General features: G+C 45.4%; 1 protein-coding gene across 1 annotated transcript in view; it reads right to left on the reverse strand.

Moving 5' to 3' along the window:
* boc (BOC cell adhesion associated, oncogene regulated) overlaps positions 1 to 5052 on the reverse strand; it is a 34534-nt gene extending 29482 nt beyond the window's left edge. Inside the window, exon 1 of the mRNA XM_080855177.1 lies at positions 4936 to 5052. The gene's annotated coding sequence lies outside the window, so the exon portion shown is untranslated. The remainder of the gene's footprint in view (positions 1 to 4935) is intronic.
* Between the last annotated feature and the right edge of the window lie 9127 nt (positions 5053 to 14179).

A 14179-nucleotide genomic window follows, 5' to 3' on the forward strand; every position in this document is an offset into this window, starting at 1 on the left:
CTTAGGAGTGGCCCAGCCCGGCCTGCCTGTCTGCCAGGAGCTTTCCAGGGGCCAGAGGAGAGGGAGAGGGAGGGGGGGGGGGGAATGGAGGGGAGGGAGTGGTGGAGGATAGCAGACGCAAACGTGTAATACAGCAGTAATACAACATGTATAAACTGTTTAAAAAGCTCAATGTTGGCTCTGACGATTCTGACGCTTTGTTGTTTAATGTGGATGTTGCCAGAGATACAGAAGCAACAACAACACAGTGTGGGAAAACTTGTGTGTATGTGCGCGTATACGTGTGTGTGTGTGTGTCAGTGTGTGTGTGTGTGTGTGTATGTGTGTGTATGTGTGTTTGTGTGTGTGTGTGCTGGAAGGTAAATGGGTCTTTAAACATCAAAAAGTGCAGAGGCTAACTGCTGAGGTTTTACGCACTGACTCCCTCTCTCTTACACACACACACACACACACACACACACACACACAACCCAAACAGAGGAGTCTCTCACTGGCATAAACACCTGTAGCATCCCTGACCACACAGTTAGTGGCTAGAGTCTCGTCGGAACACAACCCCAAAACAAACAGCACCATGGACCGGAAACACAACAAGGCAGGTCTTCACCCTGGCCCGAACCTTGCCAGTTCAACACCCATTTGTCCAACACACACACACACACACACACACACACACACACACACAGACACACAGACACACACACACACAGACTAACACTCAGTGTGAAAATGACAGTGCTTCACTTGTGCCTCAGAAACCACGGGTGATTTGTGTATACAGCTGTAACATAACGACTCATGTTTTTTTTTTCATTCCCTGAATGCTGTACAGCCACAGAAAATGGAAGAGGTAAAGCGAAAGGCCCGTGTACATGCTTCTTGGAAAGGCAAAACATGGCCTCCTCCAACCTGTAATGGAATCACTCGCATTCATTTGGTGATGCTATCAAGCACAGCTGGATAGACTCAAGTTATGAAGTTGACCTCAACCCCTTCACTTTAGCTCACTAACTGATTAAAGGAGCCACGGCAACCAAACAACATTCGGCGTCGGTAAAAAAACGGGGTCGCACAATGCTGGCAGCGGTGGACTGAGAGGGCCGGGATCGACTGGCTCCCTCTCAAGCCACACAGAACCTGAGTAGGCTCTGGAAAATGTCCTCCGAAAATAAGAGCATTCTTCGCATCGTCGCTCGGTTGCAAAACGTCTAGGTCTGAAATCGAATAATCCCAACTCAACTCAACGAGAGAGAGAGAGAGAAAGAAAAAGAGAGAAAAAATTAGAGAGAGTGAGCAGGGGGACAAAAATGCTGGTTCTCATAATGCTGTGCTTTGGCATCAGTGCATCAGTGATGTTCTATGTGTGTGTGTGTGTGTATGTATGTATGTGTGTGTGTGTGTGTGTGTGTGTAAAAGAGAGAGAAAACTATCATGTTTGAACGACTTCTGATCAAGTTTGTCTTTATGTCCAATCACATAAAGTAAACGGAATAAGTGTGTGTGGGTGGATGGGTGGAGGGCTGTGCGTGTAGACGGGTGGGTGCTGAGGGAATTAGAGAGTGTGTGTGAATGGTCTGTAAGAGTGTCTGAGTTTCTCTTGGCTTGTCTAACAGTCGCTAATCTTTGTCCAAATATCTGCTCTGCACACACAGGGCTGTTTGTCTGCACACACTCACAGCTTGCTTACCAGCGCCTGGAGTGTATCACTGATCTCACGACCCTGCGCTAAACCCACTCTGACACTTGGGTGTGTGTGTGTGTGTGTGTTTTAGTGTGTCTGCGTTTCTTGTTACAGAAGGTGTGAATGTTTTATTGTGTCTCTATTCCTTCACACATCTAGCTCTTCTTTGCTAGATACTCTACTACCTATGAGCAGCAATCATGTGAAGTGTAACAAAACTATCCTACACATTGAGAGAAAACACATACAACTTTACCCCTCAGCATTAAGAATTTTACTTTCCAGTAGTGCACCATTTTAGTGACATTTCTATTCCAAATCAGCCAATAACCCCGGGGTAAAATTAACTCCGCAGGCCAGGATAAAGCTGAGGATGCCTACTCTTCGGGTTTGTTGTATTTTTGTTTTCATGTTTTGAAACCCAGATTGAAGCTTTGCTTTGGAAAAGATTGCACTCACATCTGGCTTGGATCACGTCTCGATCTGGAGTCAGTGGCAATCTGTGAAGGAACTAGCTTCAACTAGTCAGGAAGATATTTCGTCCCTATTCTTTTATGTTCATGTTAATATGAACCTGGACCTGAGGGTTGGTTCTTCTTTCGTGTGTGTGTGTGTGTGTGTGTGTGTGTGTGTGTACGTATGTTGTGTTTCCAAATGTGTGTGTGTGTGTGTGTGTACTTATGTTGTGTTTCCAAATGTGTGTGTTCTCTATCTGTAAAGTTCATGTCTCACAAGCCTGGCTATGTGGATATCGAGACGCTGCAAAGAGCAGGCTTGACGTCTACATCTGTTCTAAGCTTCTAGTGGATGGCCTGTCTGGATGGCTGTCAAACTGAGTCACCCACATAGAGAAGAGGCTTCCCAGATACCCCAGGAGGACTCGTGCATCATCCCTTCCTGGGAGTCAGGACACCTCAAGGGTAGAACATTCAGTGAGCAGTAAATGTGACAAGGAGCACATTCCAGTTATGAAGAGATAATCCAGACTGGAGAAGACTGCGTGCACGCACGCACGCACACACACAGACACACACACACACACACACACACACACAGGCACTCTTTTTAACACACAAAAGTTATCCCACATTAACACGCACCTAAACTCAGAGCCTATCGTATCTTAACACTCACACCCATTCTCCAGTGTAAAACTCACAAGCCCACATCAACTCACTCACACACCACCATATTATAGACCAACACACACACACACACAGACACACACTTACACGCACACCCACTGTTGCCTGCAGGCTGTTATGACTGCCTGAACATCTCCGCTGTAACTGACATGAAAGCATAGCCTGAGGAGGGTTTTTCTTCCCTCCCTTTTTCTCTCTTACTCTCTCTCTATCCTCCTTTTGTGAATTAAGAGAAATGTTACACCCTTTAAGAAAACAATGAGTCTTTCCAAAACCCTGAGCGGCACCATTGCAGGCCACAGGCTCCGGCACGACCTAGCCTTCCATCTAGCTCTGACATGGGGGGGGGGTGCTGAACCCGGAGGTGGTTATGCCTGGAGACCTTAAGAAGAAGTGCTCTCATTACCACCCCAAAACACACACACACACACACACACACACACAAACTTCAAAAACCACTGCAGCCCCTGTCACACCCAACTCAACCATCGCTGTGGCCGTCTTTCAACTGGGGGAATCGAACATGTCAAACTCTCCCTGCGACCAACTGAACACAACCCCCCCTTCCCAAAAAAATGCTCAGAGATCAGCTCCAGGACGACTTGGCTCGGGTGTCTCATATCCAACCCGCAGTCCCACAGCGGGACGGGATACCTGGTACGCAGCAGGAATTCAGAACTGAGAGGGCATGTCAAATGCAATCTGGGCATCCATCTGTGAAGGGCTAATAGGCCCCTCATAACGTTCTCGCCAAATAAGGTCAGAGCGCCGCGAAAGCCAACAAGATAATCAGACTAGAATCAATTATGGGATAACTTTGATCCACCCGCGACCACCAATCATCAAAACCTACTTTGCTACCAATGAGGGAACCTTCAAGGCACAGTTTGTTCTGTGTTTCAACTGTAAGGATATTTAAACTCAGAGGTGATTGTCTGAAATGTTTTGAAATGCTTTAATGTGAACAAGAGTGCAGGCTGAAATATAGTTTGGCCCAACAAAGCAGTGGAAATCTATTCGTGGGGACTGGTTTTATTATTGGTGAGTGTTTAAAATGGACTTCAAATAACAAAACAGCACCTGGGACATTCGACCTCCAACGGCTGTCCATGCATCTCTCTCTGACATTTTGACGCCATTCCTTTCTACAGCCTACTAAAACAGAGCTATTTCTCCAACTGCAAAAAACTTTATTCCCCAAAGTATCTTCATGTTACAAACAGATACCTATAATAGGTTTCATATACGCACACGTATTGGCTATGTGTTAACATCAAAATATTTGAAGTCAACGCGTATCCTTAGAGGAGTTGAACTTTGATACATGTTTACACTAAACGTATCATATCTGACAACTTAATAATAAACCACAAAGACTGAGTCATAGTTCAGTTTATAGTTTTTAGGCAACACAGTCGGTAATTTGGACATGGGGTGCAGTTAATGACATTTATTCCTGAGGCCTAGCCTACTACAGCGAGTTGGTAGGCACTACAGCACATCTTGACAAAACTAAGAAACAGACCTCTAAAAGTTATAATGCACGTTTGAATGTTAGAGACACGTTTTCCACAAATACGTTTAAGGAGAAAATCAAGGAAATGTCTTAACACTCCCGTTATTACATTATTGATAGTCTCAGCCATGGTAACAAGGCGTAAAGGATGAGCCAAATGAAACTAACTTAAACATCACTCTCGACCCATGGGCAACTTCTTCCCGTTAAATACAAAATAATTGAAACTGGGGCGAGATAAATGTCTTTGGTGTTCTCTTGAAATTCCACAATTAACTAATACAGCTTATTTTGTCACTTGCCTTTCACTAGTAAGCAATAACATCTGAACGTCGAAACAAAACAACACAATTGTTGCATACACGAGAAGTTAGCTATAGCATACCGCATCACTCTGTATAAGCACAACATAATTCCCTAAAATGTAACTGTAACACTCTGGGTTACTAAGAACGACCTTAATCGTTACATTTGAATATAAACTGTTTCCGTGATTATAAAGCAAGCATATTATAAAGCAAGCATTACTATTTAGCTATGGTAGCATTAGTAGTTCCAAAAACACGCTAAGATTTTGGGGAAGACGGACTTACCCAAAACGTGCAAAATGTAGTGCTGAGCCCGCAACTTCTACGACTCGAGTTTTCTCCAACTTTTCATGTGAAGTAAAAATCCAAAAGGCGATTTTCTGTCTGTCTTTTCCCTCTAAAGCGTTACTGCTTTAGTAATTTACTGCGGTGGCACCGACATTTTCTTCGGCTCCCTAAGTTCTCACATTGAAAGGCCGTTTTTGGATGACTGAGCTCTCAAACAATTCCCCCTTTTGCGACGCCTTCTCGGGTCCTCCCACTTCCCAAGAAGGGGGAGGGATCTGAACAATAGGATTCGTTCCCAAAATCTCAGAGTTGGTAATGCCTGCAGTCTTCCCAAAAGCGCACAAGTTTCGCACAAAGTTTGAGAGCAACGCTCAGTGACATGCGTGTTGAGAAAATATGCCTCTATACTGGATGTACACCTGGACTCGTAAGAGTGCAAAACTGAGAAGGGTGGGGGGGGGGGGGTCCCAAAGTTATGCACGGGGGCTAAGCTCTCCGTCTCCCCCTCCCCCTGCCTAGTCTGTTCTCCCTGATTTGGTATGCGTTAGTCCCCACAGAGTTTGTATTGACCTCCGTCTATTGAAGCTCCTGGGCCAGGCGCAGCTGTGGCGTGTTGTGCGGGACGGGCGCAGTCAGAGGGAGCGAGCCCTCATACTACAGTGATCACAGCGAGAACCCCCGCGTGTTCGCTCTGGAATGTCTCCCTTCTCTGTGTGCTTCAGTCAGCGCACTTTGAAATGTGAGGCTGGCGGGCCCATTCGAACGCAGTTCATTAATAACGGGCCCATTCCGACAAAGATCACACAACTGGAGAGGGGCCAGTATGGTGTGAGAGCCACAGCCAGACCTCCCACCATTTACCTGCGGCTTTGCCTCAACAAGGCGACGTTTTCTCAATTAGCCCTCTCTCGGGGCCGAGTTTCTGCCGGGCACCTGTAGCTGTTGTTCAGGTGAAAGATGCGTGTGATGTGCGGCGCTGTGTGTGGTTGGACTCCCATGCAGACTCCCTTGCATGCCATCCCTGAGCCACATGTTTTTCTTAAGGTGCTCTTGGCGTGGGAGTTGATGCTGGAAGAGTGGATCAATTAAACTTCCATGCTCATTAGTCAGTTAGGCTTTCTGCCCATGTGTATACAGCTGCACTCCACATACACCAGTGCACACACGCACACACACACACACACACACACACACACACACACACACACACACACACACACACACACACACACACTGCAAAATCCAGACTTAATCATGAGTGCTTGAACACACACACACATACACACAGCAACACTGTTCTGCATGAGGATGTGTGGACATACACACAAATGTACACACACAAACTTAACAACAACCAAGCTTTTCATGAAATGCACACACGCACACACACACACGCACACACACACACACACACACACATGCACACACACACACACACATACATACACACAAACACCCATTGCACACAGAGACTGTAATTGTAGATGTAATTACATCTACCTCAATACTGTTCATTGTTCATTCTAATTGGGGTGCTCCGTCATGGGCCTCGGAGGTGGGCAGGTAAGCGTCCCTCACAGGGTAAAACATACACAAGCCTGGACATTATTAATCCTTAGGAAAACAGCCAGACCAAGATCAGGTTGGACCCAAAGCTTCAAATCTGCTTACATATGAAATACTGTTTAAAGTTGGAAACAGCACTGGGAAAATAAGATGTTCTGCCACAAAGGCTCATTAGAAAAATAAGATTGGTTAATTTTGCTTGATTCTGGCTTAAAGTTGGTTCAGTCTTGTTTTCTCTTAATTTATTGGGTAATCTGTTTTTAATATTTTACACAGAGTGAGTAAATAACCTGTTAACTATTCAATAATTGTCAACCCATCTTTACTCTCAAACCTGTCAAGTAACTGTCAACCAAACCTAACCATAGCTTAACACTGAACCTAGCCCTCTCCTCACTTAAATCCCCAACCATGACCCTATCGAGTGTCTTACTTTGGAAACCTATTTTTATTTCTCTGTCACCAGAGTGTCAGCACACATCTTTTACACAAAACAAACAATCAAAAACAGGCTGTTGACAAATATTTTTCCAACGCTGTATTTAGGTTAGTTTGTTTCATTAGATTTAATTGTACAGAATGTATTGATATTTACAAATGTAAATAAAGTGATCATTGTCAGCATCAGCAGCATAACTTTGCATTATCATCATCAGTGATGCTGCTTTTTTTAAATGCAAATATGTAAGAAAGTGACGACCGGCAATCATCCAACGTGTCTGTGTTAAATGGTTTCAGTTTAATTGCCAAGCCTTAAAATTACAATGCAATTCTGTGTAATTAACTTCCTTAATACTGTAGGATCAAAGGTCTTTATTGTTGCACTGTAATTGACACTGCATTGGATTCTGTTTAGGAGGGGTGACCCACTATTTCATATCAACAGTTATTATTTATGCAAATAACATTTGGGCAACAATTACATCTTTGTTGTGTAACTTTCACTTGCGTGCTGCCTTGTTTGTTTTAGTGGGTTCATTATAGTGGCTTTGAGGCTATTTAGAAGTGTGGTGTTAAATGCTTTTCCATCTAAGATTGGTACGCTCGCATTTCTTGCTTTTATTCATGTGGCGGTTTTTGTGGAGGTGCTGTAGATTAAGGATGCCTGTGAGACTGACATTCTGTCTCTCTCTCTCTCTCTCTCTAAGCTGGGAGACTGACATTCTGTCTCTCTCTCTCTAAGCTGTGAGGAGGCTGACAGTCTGTCTCTCTTTCCTGTCCTCTCTCTCTCTCCCTCTAAGCTGTGAGGAGACTGATATTCTGTCTCTCTCTCCCTCTAAGCTTCAAGGAGACTGACATTCTGTCTCACTCTCTTGTCCTCTCTTTTTCTATCTCTCTATCTCTAAGCTGTGAGGAGTCTGATATTCTGTCTCACTTTCCTGTCCTCTCTCTTTCTCTCTCTAAGCTGTCAGGAGACAGACATTCTTTCTCTCTCTTGTGTCCTCTCTCTTTCTCTCTATAAACTGTGAGATTGACGTTCTGTCTCTCTCTTGTCCCCCCTCTCTCTCTCTCTCTCTCTCTCTTTGCTGTGTTGTGTGGGAGGATCTGTGGTTTCACTTGGCATGGAATGTGTTTTTAAATGTTTTATCGGTGATGGCTTGTGCAACCACTATTAATACCAAGTGTCTCTGAAATATTGTTTTTTATTATTTTAATATTCATTTACTGGCCATTGTTCTGGTTAATCATGACACTTTTAAATGTCAAAGTCTCTCTCTCTCTCTCATTCTCTCAGATCTGGGATTGTTCAAATTAACCCGAGTGCTTAGATGGCCAGCACAGCACAGAGCAAATAGACACTTGAGCATGAGAGAGTGTGTGTCCGTGTAGCCCCACGAGTGCCGAGGGGAGTATCTGTTAGCACAGGGGGGCCACGGGCACTTGAATGGCAGTCTGAGAGCCCATGCCAGTATTAAGGAAGGGGGTGAGGGAAGGCCGGGGTGAGCATTTGTCGTTTTTATGTGCTTGTTGTCAATCAGCTCCCCCCTTCTCCCCACCTCTCCCTTCTCCTGGGTTGTGTGTGAGAGAGAGAGGGTGGGGGGCCAAGAGAGAATGAGTGAGTAGAGTGTGAGAGAGAGAGAGGGAGAGAGAGAGAGAGAGAGAGAGAGAGAGAGAGAGAGAGAGGGGCCCAAGGAACGCACCCCCCCCCCACCCACCCTGGGCACGGTAGGCTGAATTAGGCCCGAACAAAAGCCTTTGTGGCTGGGCCATGAAAGGGCCATTAACCATGCTGCAGCCTCCGAGGATGAGCCTGCAGGGGATCACCATCCCATAATGCCCCTCTCCCAGCATGCGGCACTCCCAGCATGCACTGCTCCCGGCCTTCTCGGTGCTGCCCCTTCACCCTCTGCGGCTCATTATGGGGTACTAACAGATTGTTATGTAGATCGTCGGAGTTCTGCTTATTAAAGCTGCAGCCTTGAAGGGAAAAATGATTGTGGATGGGGGTGGAGAGGTGATGGGGCGTTTTAACACTTGTTGCTTAAAGCTGAGTGGAGGTGTGAGTGTGTGTTTGTGTGTGTGTGTGTGTGTGTGTGTGTGTGTGTGTGTGTGTGTGTGTGTGTGTGTGAGAGAAAGAGTTTTGGCACATAGAAAAAGTGTTTTACTCAGACTTGGATGTATTTGTGTGTGTGTCTACCCATGGCATAAGGGAATTTATGAGAGGGCATATTGCCTGTAGTTTGCGTAGATGTGTGTAGGTCTTTCTCTTTTCAATGCGAGTTTGGGTGTGGATGTGTATATTGGTGTGTATGGGTCTGTATACATGTCTGTGGTGTATAATTTGTCAGACAGTGTGTGTGCTTAGTTTGTGGATGTCTCTATGGTAGGGTGTGTGTGTGTACATCCCATTGTGTTAAAAATGTGTGCAAGTGTCTTTGAGATTGTGTTGTGTGTGTGTATCTGGGCTGTGGTGTGATTGAATTTGCCACTGTGTGTGTGTGTGTGTGTGTGTGTGTGTGTGTGTGTGTCCCTCTCCTGAAGTGGATAGTTCCGAGCTGCAGTCTATCCTCTGCCTCCGAGCCCATTATTCACCGTGGCGTCATGGCAACGACCTCCTCACTCTGTGTCTCCTGCTGACCTTAGCAGCTGTGTCACTTCCTCACTGTGACAAAACTAAGAGTGAATGTCTCACACACACACACACACACACACACACACACACACACACACACACACACACACACACACACACACACACACACACACACACACACACACACACACACACACACACACACACACACACACACACACACACACACACACACACACACACACACACACACACACACACACACACACACACACACACACACACACACACACACACACACACACACACACACACACCTTTCTATATATTAAATACAACACATAACTTCCCCCCACAGTGAACCATAAACATGAACAGGAGACATGTTGAAATCAGCCAAATTATTTAGTCAAAGCAACATCAAATCATAACATTTAAATAAAATCTGCACATCAAAGAGAATAGCTTGTGGACAAAAAATCTAAAGAAAACAGAGAAATAGTTGCCATGGAGAGAAAAACACATTAACTCTCTTAAACGACATTGTATGAAGATAACGTCACTGCCATAACAACACTAACAAAACAAACAATCTGGTAAAATGGCATAATAAATACAAAGAAAACAAAAGCAGAGTAAACATCAACCATACCATAACTTAATCATGAGGAATGATTCCAATCTATAAAAGCCTCTCCGCCTTCAGTCATAAACATCCTAACACTAAATATCAAATATACCCATAAATACACCCACAAAGAAAATAATAACAACAACAACAACAACAAAGCTACGGACTCAAATTGCTTGTATAAATCACACGCTTTTTGCAGACTTGCACAAGAAGAAGCCACACACATTCCGCTACACAAACACACACACACTCGCATGCCTCCTCCAATCCCCTAGTGATCCACACTCGCGCTGCAGGGCCTCTTCATTTCCTGAAGTACTATTGTTGTTATTATTTTTCAGGGCCATGTGTGCGTGTGTTTTTGTACGTGTAATTCAATTTTATTGTTGTCGTATGTCAGGGTTATGTATTTTGAGTGTGTGTGTGTATCAGTGTGTATCAGTGTGTAATAGATTTTCAAAGTTATTTTTTGTTTTGCTGTTTATATGTGTGCATGTGCATATGCATGTGCGTGTTTGTATGTGTAAGGATGTTTGTGTGTATGTGTATGTATGTGTAAAGATCTGTGTGTGTGTGTGTGTGTGTGTGTGTGTGTGTGTGTGTGTGTATGTGTAACAATGTGTGTGTGTGTTTGTACGTGTAACAATGTGTGTATGTATGTGTTTGTGTGTGTTTGTACGTGTGTGTGTGTGTGTGTGTGTTTGTACGTGTAACGATGTGTTTGTGTGTGTGTGTGTGTGTGTGTGTGTGTGTGTGTGTGTGTGTGTGTGTGTGTGTGTGTGTGTGTGTATGTACCTGTAACTATATATGTGTGTGTGTGACTGTTAGAGAGACAGAGAAAGAGAGAGAATGGAAGAGCGCACATGTGTCCGTAATGTGTCTGTGTGTGTGTTTTATAGCCATTGTTCCTCTGCGATTGCCTGTGTTGGTGCTGCGGTGGTGTTGGTGCTGCTGTGGTGTTGGTGCTGCTGTGGTGTTGGTGCTGCTGTGGAGCTAGAACGCTGGAGCGGGAGAGGGGGCCCACTGCAGCTCTAACTCCCCCCAGACGAGCCTCTAATTGGGCCCGGAGCCGGTGAAATCCCAGCCTCACGCGGCTCGCTGTGTCTAGCCTTTCAGACCCAGCTTGGGCTCAGGAGTGGGATCTGGCGTGGGCCAAGTGTGGGTATGACCTGAGGGGGAGAGGGCCTCCATTAGGAGTGTTTCATAATGTAGGTTTATGAGTTTGCTGTGTAAGTGTGTGTGTGAGAGAGAGAGACTGAAGCAGAGAGTGAATCAGCGCATGCTTGCTTGAGTGTGTGTGTGTGTGTGTGTGTGAGTGAGAGAGAGAGAGACCAAAGCAGAGAGTGAATAAGCGTATGCTTGCTTGAGTGTGTGTGGGTGAGTGTGTGTGTGAGAGTGAGAAAGACTAAAGCAAAGAGTGAATAAGCGTATGCTTGCTTGAGTGTGTGTGGGTGAGTGTGTGTGTGAGAGAGAGAAAGACTAAAGCAGAGAGTGAATAAGCGTTTGCGTATGTGAGGGAGAGACAGAAGCAGAGAGTGAATCACTGTATGTGTGAGTGTCTGTGTTTGTGTGTGTGTGTGTGTGTGTGTGCGCGTGTGTGTGCGTGTGTGTGTGTGTGTGTGTGTGTGTGTATGTGTGAGTGTCTGTGTGTGTGCATGTGTTCAACAGAGAGGTAGAGAGAGTAAAACCCTATGTCTGTGTGTACATCGGTGTGAACAGTAGAAATACTTCTAAAACTCACTGCGTTCCTCTACACATCATTGGCCATCTCTGCTAGTACCCTACGCTACGCTATGAAAGAAAATAAGGAATAAGGTTTTTTTTTTGTATCACTTAAATGACTGGTTAGGTCTGGACTCACATCACTGCTTCCTGTGTGAACAGGAAGTTGGTGTCCTTCTTTATTTGATGTTTAATAATGCGGAACATACACATGCTGCAATATGGAGCTCAAAAAAACAAAATGGAGGAACGGGTTTGTGAGCCCAGGCACTGCTTGGCCTTGTGTGCGTGTGTGTGTGTGTGTGTGTGTGTGTGTGTGTGTGTGTGTGTGTGTGTTTTCTGGCGGAGGGAGCACCGTGGAGAGTTGAAAGTGTATGCTTTGGAGGGCGAAGGGTTCAGAACGTCTGACATTTGACATGCCCTCCCCTCCCTCCCTCATTTTCTTTCTTTCTTTCTTTTTTCATTTTTTCTTCTGCGCACCTGGGATCATCATTCCCCTGCAGAAACTCCCTTCTCCTGCTGCCAAAGCTCCATCTCAATCCCTGCCTCCCTCTCCCTCTCTCACTCCATACTCCCCCTCTCTGTCTCACTCCCCCTCTTTCTACATCTCTCCCTCTCCTTCTCCTTCTCCTTTCCTCCCCCTCTCTCACTTCCTGCGTTCTGGACTGCCAGACGGTCATAATTAACGAGGAAAACGATAGTCCCTGCGCTCCTCTGGCTCTCCTCCACTCTCCCTGCCCATTCCTCATGTGTGTGTGTGTGTGTGTGTCTGTGTGTGTGTGTGTGTGTGTGTGTGTGTGTGTGTGTGTGTGTGTGTGTGTGTGTGTGTGTGAGTGTGTGTGCGTGTGACTGGGTGCGTGTATGTGTTCCTTTGTATGGGAGTAAAGGTAACTCTCTAGGTGTGTTTGTGTGTGTGTGAGTGTGTGTGTGTGTGTGTGTGTGTGCCTTAAGACTTGGCCTAGGCTTTCCTTCTCCTCAATGCTTCTTTATGCTCAGTGTCAGCAATGGAGCATGATCTCACTCTGTACAAATAGCACACACACACACACACACACACACACACACACACACACACACACACACACACACACACACACACACACACACACACACACACACACACACACACACACACACACACACACACACACACACACACACACACACACACACACACACACACACACACACACACACACAAATGACCTGGGGCTCACACAACCTGGGAGCAATAGCTCACAGGCACAGCAAATTATTTCTTAAGGAAATGCACAAGCCAAGCACTTAATGTTTTAGAAACACAAATGTGAGAACTCTCTCCTTATGCGTGTGTGTGTGTCTGAACAAAGTGAATGTGTGTGTGTGTGAGCTTATGTTCATATCTACTCATGTATACAGTAGAAGTCTTTGAGAATGTGCATGTGTCTGTATGTACCTGTCAACCTATAAGGATTGCATACGGACATATACATAAAATCATACAGATACAAAAAAAACTACTGCATGTTATTGAAACATGGGAACGCACACTTTGTTAAATAAAGAACAACAACTGGATGCTTGTTCCCTGTGAAGTCTCGCACAATATCCCATGCAGAATTCCCCTTCCTCCCCGGACCTGGTTACGGCCCTGATCCTGAGGATTTTCTATGGATTTAACTGATTTTTCCAGAGGGTTCTACAGGTGGGCATCCAAAGAGATTTGCCTGTGAGACCAGTACGTCTGAATGTGAGTAGATTTGGGTGTCAATGCGAAACGATGTGAATGTTGTTTGAATGAATATGTGTCTGAGAGTGTTTGTGTGTGTTTGACTGTATGTGTGTTAGTGCATATGTGTGTGTGTGTGTTTGTGTGTGTGGTACAGAGGGCCGTTGTGCAACCTGGTCAGGCTGTGTTGGCAGGGCTTGCCATGACGTGACATCTTAATGACATCTCCTCACGACTTCCCTCCGCACAGCTCTGAGGCTGTTCCAGAGCCCTGGGCGACTCAGCGATAAGCTGTTCCTCTGATCTTATCAGCAACATCCCCCCACACACACACACCGCCCCCCAAACCAGCACCACACAGCCAGCTAGCACACAGGCTATCGGTTATCACAAATAAACAAACACACACACACACCGCACACACACATGCACAAACACTCTCTGTTCTCAAAGCTCCCCATCCCAACCCCCCCCCCCACACACACACACACACACAAATACACAAATACACACACACACACACACACACACACACACACACACACACACACACACACACACACACACACACACGTAC

Source organism: Sprattus sprattus (assembly GCF_963457725.1).
Source record: "Sprattus sprattus genome assembly, chromosome: 17".
NCBI lineage: Eukaryota > Metazoa > Chordata > Actinopteri > Clupeiformes > Clupeidae > Sprattus > Sprattus sprattus.